A 7,180-nucleotide genomic window follows, 5' to 3' on the forward strand; every position below is an offset into this window, starting at 1 on the left:
AAGGATTTAATCAATTTGATTAATAGCCTTAGTTTTTAGGTCTGTACCTTCTGTGGCCCTTTTCCCACAATCAAAACTGGTTACAGATTCCAGGTATTTCTTGACCTTCAACCTTCTCTATAACAGCAGCAGTATTTTTATATTGCCAAAATTGCTCACTGCCCATGAAATCAAGTCCAAATTCTTTGTCCTGGCACTTAAGGTTTTCTATAATCTGTACCTAACCTATCTTCCAAGCTGCTATTTTTTCTGTACTAACTTTCTGCTCTAACCAGAGTGATCTAATAATATTTACTCATTCATATCTCAGCTATTCTCTATTCTGGAATGTTGTCCCTCTTCTTTATATATCCATTTCTATCCAAACCTGAAGGATGAGCTCGAGTTCCACTTCCATGACTTCCCTAACCATAATTTGTAACATTTACCTGTATTCATTTGGCAATTATCAAACTTTTGCTTAGGTTATGTCCATAGTGTTAAACTCAATCTGCAGAATACATATTGATTTGGAAAACCACAAATTAACATTAACAATATTGTTTTGTATTTCAGTTATTTTGTTAAATATTTCCCAATTAACCAATTACATTAAAAAAAATTTTTTTAAACCCTTACCTTCTGTCTTGGCTCCAAGGCAGAAGAGTGGTAAGGGCTAGGCAATGGGGGTCAAGTGACTTGCCCAGGGTCACACAGCTGGGAAGTGTCTGAGGCCAGATTTGAACCTAGGACCTCCCGTCACTAGGCCTGGCTCTCAATCCACTGAGCTACCCAGCTGCCCCACTAACCAATTACATTTAAATCTGGTGCAAGAAGCACTCAGGAGTTGGGGAGCTTTACAGTTTTGCTGGCCATGTAAGTTTGATACCTCTGTAAATATGCTATCTTTTCAAAGAGGTGGTAATCTCCCCAGAAACAGAGATTTGCCTTTTACTGATAACCTAGAATAGTTAGTATATGGCTGGCCATATAAAAGCTATTCAGTATTTGATCAATATGATTTTTAAATTCATTTCAGTAATTGTAAATAGATCGATGCCTTTAAACATTTTAGTGAACAGCTAATAAGTTATAATTAGAATACAACTGTTTTAAAGTAAATTAGTATTTCTAAAGCATTGAAGATGCTTTCAGAAACTATTTTCAAGTATAAGATTTTCCTATCTTCATATCTATAGTATCAATGTGCTTAGCAAACCCTTCAAAACACTAAGGTAGGCCCTCTGGGAGAAATAAGGTTATATAGGACAAATCCAATGTTATAGAATGACAGAATTTTAGAGTTGGAATGGACCTAATTAGCAATTTACTCCAAAATCCATACTAATCCCCATCTCTAGGGCCAAGCAGAACAAATCCAATTATCCTTCCATGTGAATGGCTTTCAGATAATTGTAGATAGTTCTCCCTTCTTTCTAGATTCTTCTTTAGGCTAAACATCCCCATTCCTTCAAAAAAAATTTAAGTTATTTTTTCCTATGTTTTCATCATGAAAAAAAGTTATTAAAGTATGTTTAAAAATCTATTCTTTGAAGTTGATGCTCTGAGTTGACAAATACTCTGACTTCTCCTAAATTGTCCCATGGTCTAATGGTAAGAGAATACAAATACCATTAGAAAATATGTCAAATATTTTTATAAAATCTAGATATGTTATCCATAATATTTTTTTGATCTATCAGTTTAATAACCCTGCCAAAAAGAGGAAATGAGGCTAATTCAGCTCGATTTTAATCCTGAGGAAGCCCTGTTTGCTATATGTGAACACCCTAACCTTAAAAATATCCCAGACTTTTTATTGAATTTTAAAATTTTCAACCTATGCCACCCACGAAAGAACATTTCTATATACACAGAATATAATATGAATGTCCATTTCTTAGTACTTGCCTTAAAAAATGTGAAAAATTCCACACATTTTAAACTTTTCTGATTATGTTTCATTCTGAAAAGTTTTGTGCTCTGCTAAGCATTTTTTAGAAGGTTCAACAGCCCTCTTTTTTCTAACATCACTATTACTGTCCCTCTTCCCCTACCAACTGCCATTAAAACCCAAGAAAAAGAAGAAACAAAATCCACATAACAAAAAAGCATAGTCAAGAAAAAGTAATTAAAGTTATTAAATATTACTTTGATAGAACCTTAAGTGATGAACAGGTTGATTTTTAAAAATCTTAGAAAGACCTACATGAAATAATGAAGAATAAAAAGAGAAAAACCAAGAGAACATTATACACAGCTACAGAATTAATATTTGAAAAATAACTTGTGAATACCTACCTCCAGAGGAAGAACTAATAAGTAGAAACATGAAAGACATAATTTAAATATATATATATATATTTTGCTGGGTGATACCTTCTATGGAGGAGAAAAAGGAGATGAGATAAATGAGAAATGAAAAAAAAAGAAAAAAAATTAATATGGTAGCCATGAATAAAAACATATGTCTCTTTCTGTGCTTTGAATCCATCACCTGTTAAGAGGTTGGTAACATGATTCATCATAAGTCTTCTGGAGACTGGTCATTGCTTTGAACAGATTTCTTATATCTTTTAAAATAGTTTTCTTTACAATGTTGCTGTCCTTGTATAAATTTCTCTCTTGCCTCTATTTACTTCACTTCCCATCAATTCAAACTGCCCTGGATTCTAAGAAATTGCTTTTCATCATTTCTTATAGTGTAATGAAATACAGTATATATATCACAATTTGTTCAGACATTCTCTTAAGATTCTAATTCTTTGCTTTTCCTTTTTTCTCTAGCCTTCTTTTAGGATAAAAAAGTTTGATTTTTCCCTCCCCAATATTATCCTCCCTTTTGGGCACCATACCTCTTCTGTCCTCACATTTCCCTATTAAATTTGATGTATTTCTATATCAAATTGCACTGTATGTGTTTAACCCCATTATCCAGAATGAGTTTCATTAGATACTCACCCTCTTGACCCTTTTCCTATAGACATTCTTCTCCTTGCTCTAATTTTGAGAAATAATATATTCCACCCTCTTATTCCTCTTCTCTGTACTAGTATATTTCTCCTTTTACCCTCTCTTCTCTTTCTTCTCTCCCACATGAATTCTCCCCTATGTCAATTTTTCTTTAACTTTTCAATACCCTTCAAATTCCTTAAGGTTCTGACAATCTATCTCTTCTCATTTGATGAGAATGATAGTTCTATATCATAATGCAGCTTTTTCTAGGCTAATTTTACATTTCTTGGTTTCTTCTTCTGTCAATTTTTCAAAGTTCCAATTCAGCTCTGGTATATTCATCAGGAATGCTTCAAAGTCCTCTTCTACATTAAATATATTTTTTCCTCTTCGTAAGTGTGCACTCATTTTTGCTGGATTATTCTTGGACTAAACCTGTGTCTACTGTTTTTTGGAATATCATATTCCAAAATCTCCTCTCACTTTTAGAAGCTTACAGATCTTGTGTGATATTGACCACAAAGTTCCTTCAATATTAAACTGCTTGTAAGCTTTATATCTCTGACCCATTTCTGGTTAAGCTAGTGGGTGTCAGTTTGTTTGTAGGTAGTGTTGTTGGTGGGCCCCATTTTCTACTATCTATGAACAACATTATTTGGTTAAATTTTTGTGCATAAATACTATGTGGGATAGTATAGTTTCTCACTTAAAAGTTTCTTGATCATTCAGTCATGCAAATTTCAAATTTTTGCTGGAGTAGATATGTGGAAACTGGGCAGTCTACCTCCATATTGACATACTGGCTGGCAATCACATTCTAGAATTTTGCCACATACTACAGTTAAGCCTATTGGCCTATAGTTTGCAGAAAATATGGGCCCTTCATAAAACTAAAGCGAAAGGTTCTATTTCTAACAAAGCAGTAATTTTCACACATCATCAAACTAATCAAAATGGGCCTCCATTTTATAGGGAAATTGCCAATTTCCATTTTTATAAAATATTCTTTTTATGAGGTGACTTTCTTCTCACCCATTTGAGGTTAACTGCTGTAATTACAAATACAGAAAGTGCTGGTCTCCCTGCCATCCTTTCATTCTTCCAGATTGTCCTAAAATGGCAAAAGGATGGGAAAATAATTAGTACAATCACTGTAAATAAGTTCTTAGGCTAGTGGCAAAAATGAAGGCAAATGTAGGGCAAAATAATTACTTAGTTTCACGATAAGCCAAGAAAGAGTAATACATTTTTGTCTTTAATTATGAATATTTTTATGTAAAAATCTTTGCAAATGAAGACACTGAACATCTTAAACTAAGCCAGCACTTTTAATATAATTCAATTTATAATTGCCAGTTAAATCTGCCCGTAGAATAATAATACAACAATATAAAGCTCTAAAAGTCTTTTCAGAGAAGTTCTAAATGGATAAAGGATACTACAAAATCTTAATATCAAATAAATAGCATAATCAGCCAAAAGAACTAAAATATTTTAGTGACCAAAAGAAATCTGGTACTGAACGGATTAAAAAAAGAGACAGGTTATCACTGCCATTTTCATGTTGACAATAATGGACTATATAATCAGGTACCTAGAACCTGTGGCAAGAGAACCAAAAATGTAATGGTAATGAGTTGTGCAGCTGGGTGGCATAGTGGATAAGGTCCAGACCTGGAATCAGGAAGATTCATCTTCCTCAGTTCAAATCTGGCCTCAGACATTTATTAGCTATGTGACCCTGGGCAAGTCATTTAACCCTATTTTCCTTAGTTTCCTCATCCATAAAATGAGCTGAAGAAGGAAATGACAAACTATTCTAGTATCTTTGCCAAAATAATTCCAAAGAAGAAAGAAAGGTGGGGAAGAGGAGAATACACTGGGAAAGGGGGGAATGTGAGAGGAGGAATGGGGCAAGTTATCTCTCATTGATGGGGAATGCAAGGAAGAATTTATAAAACAGTGAGGAGAATAGTGAAGAATGAATGACTCTTGAACCTCATTCTCATCTGAAATGGAACAAGGGAAGAAGAATATACATATACACACATCAGTGGGTACAGAAATTCATCTTATCCAAAATGGAAGCAGGAGGGAAATGGGTAAGGGAAAAGGGAGGTAGAGATAAGAGGGAGGATAGATTAAAGGAGGCAGTGGTCTGAAGGAAAACAGACTCTTAAAGAAGGGGAGTGGGAAAAAGAGAAGGAAAAGCATAACAGGATAGGGAGAAATTCAGTTAGAAATCATAAATCTGAATAAGATGAATCCACCAATAGGAATTTAGCTTTCTAGCCTTACACAATTCATACAAATCATACACTCACTTACCTTGCTTTCATTTGTTTAATTTATATAAAAAAGAAGCAGATGTAGCCCCCAATAATGAGAGTGGACCCCAGTAAAATCAAAGCCATAGCCTAGCAAGAATCAGTCACACAGTCCCATGACTTCACTTGAGGTTTCTAACCCCTCCCTGCTGTACTTTGTAAAAACTGTAAGTTCTTCCAAAAAATTACTTATGCATGAATTCTGTGAGAAGCTTAGTTAGATAGTTACACATTGACATATTGAATTATCACCTATAGAAAACTGTTTAGAGCCACTGAGATAATCAAAATCCATTGTTTCCATCCTGTGAATCACTGACTTCCATTGTGAATGATCTAATCCCTCTGCTTGATTCAAACCCTCTATAAGTATCTACCTCACATCATTAACTTTGCCACCACTCAGCAAGAGGCCTTTGAATCTGTCTGTAAGTCTGTCTGTGACCCTCCTGATCCCAATCTCATTCCTCTTATCCCATTCTTTGACCCACAAATAACTTGACAAGATGGTCTCCACATCCACCCATAAAAAGGAAGAGAGTAGAAGAATGGACCAGAAACCAGAATCTAACAATATGTTGCTTATAAGAAATAAGTGATTTAGAAAATGCACAAAGTTAAAATGTTTAATAGTTAAGAATCTGATGCTTCAGTGGAATTAAAAAAAAGGCAAGGGTGGCAATCATGATCTGAGTCAAAGAAAAAGCATAGATACCTAATAAAAAGTGATAATCAAGGAAACCACATTTTGCCAAAAAGCACAACAAATAAGGAATTAATTAATATTAAACATACATGAACCTAATGGCATAGTATCTAAATTCTTAAAGAAAAAGTTAAACAAGTTATAGGATAAAACAGTAAAACTATAATAGTGGCAGAACCTCAATTTATCCCTCCCAGCCCCAGACAAATTTAACCATAAAATAACCAAGAAGAAGTTAAGGAAATGAATAAAAGTTTGGAAAGGCTGGATATGACAGACCCCTGGAGAATCCAGAATAGGAAAAGAAAAGAGTAAATCTATTTTCCAACTCTACATAGCACTTTTACAAAAACTAATCAAGTGTGAAGGCATAAAAACCTCATAAACAAATGCTTAAAAGCAGATACACTAAATGTATTTTTTTTCTGACTATAATACAATAAAATTACATTCAATGAGGGACCTTTGAAGTATAGATTAAATAACTGGAAATGAAATAATCCAATCCTAAAAAGCAGGTGATCTAAAGAACAAATCACAGAAACAATCAACAATTCAATTAAAGGTGATGACAAGACAATAAAACAAAAATTTGTGAGATGAACCCAAAATAGTACTTAGGAGAAAATGTTTATCTCTAAACACTAACATCAATAAAAGAGAGAAAAAACAAATGAATGAACTAGGAATGCAACTATTAAAATTCTTCAATTAGACAAAAATTAAAAATCATGAAAATCAAAGTTAAGATCAACAAATTCAAAAGTTAAAAATTTTAAACTAATAAATAAACCTAGAAGCTGTTTTTTTGGGAGAAGAAAAGCAAGGTCCCTTACATATGAAACTACAAATTGCCAAGATTAACAGAAGAGGAAATCAAATACTTAAATAACATTATCTTACAAAAAAAATTAAAGAAACCATAAATGAACTACCAAAGGAAAATAAATCTGGGACCAGATGGATTGATAAGAAAATTCTATTAAACATTTAAAAAATAATTGATTCTAATACTATATAAACTGAAAAAAAATAGGTAAAGGAGTCCTACCAAAATCCTTCTACTGTACAAATATTGTATTTAACTATCAAGTTAAACCAAGGCAAATAAAAATAGAGAAAGAAAACTATAGATTAATTTCCCCGGTAAATATTAATCTATAAATTTTAAATAAAATACTAGCAATGAGACGACAGCAATATATCAAAGATC

Source organism: Gracilinanus agilis, chromosome 2, assembly GCF_016433145.1.
Source record: "Gracilinanus agilis isolate LMUSP501 chromosome 2, AgileGrace, whole genome shotgun sequence".
NCBI lineage: Eukaryota > Metazoa > Chordata > Mammalia > Didelphimorphia > Didelphidae > Gracilinanus > Gracilinanus agilis.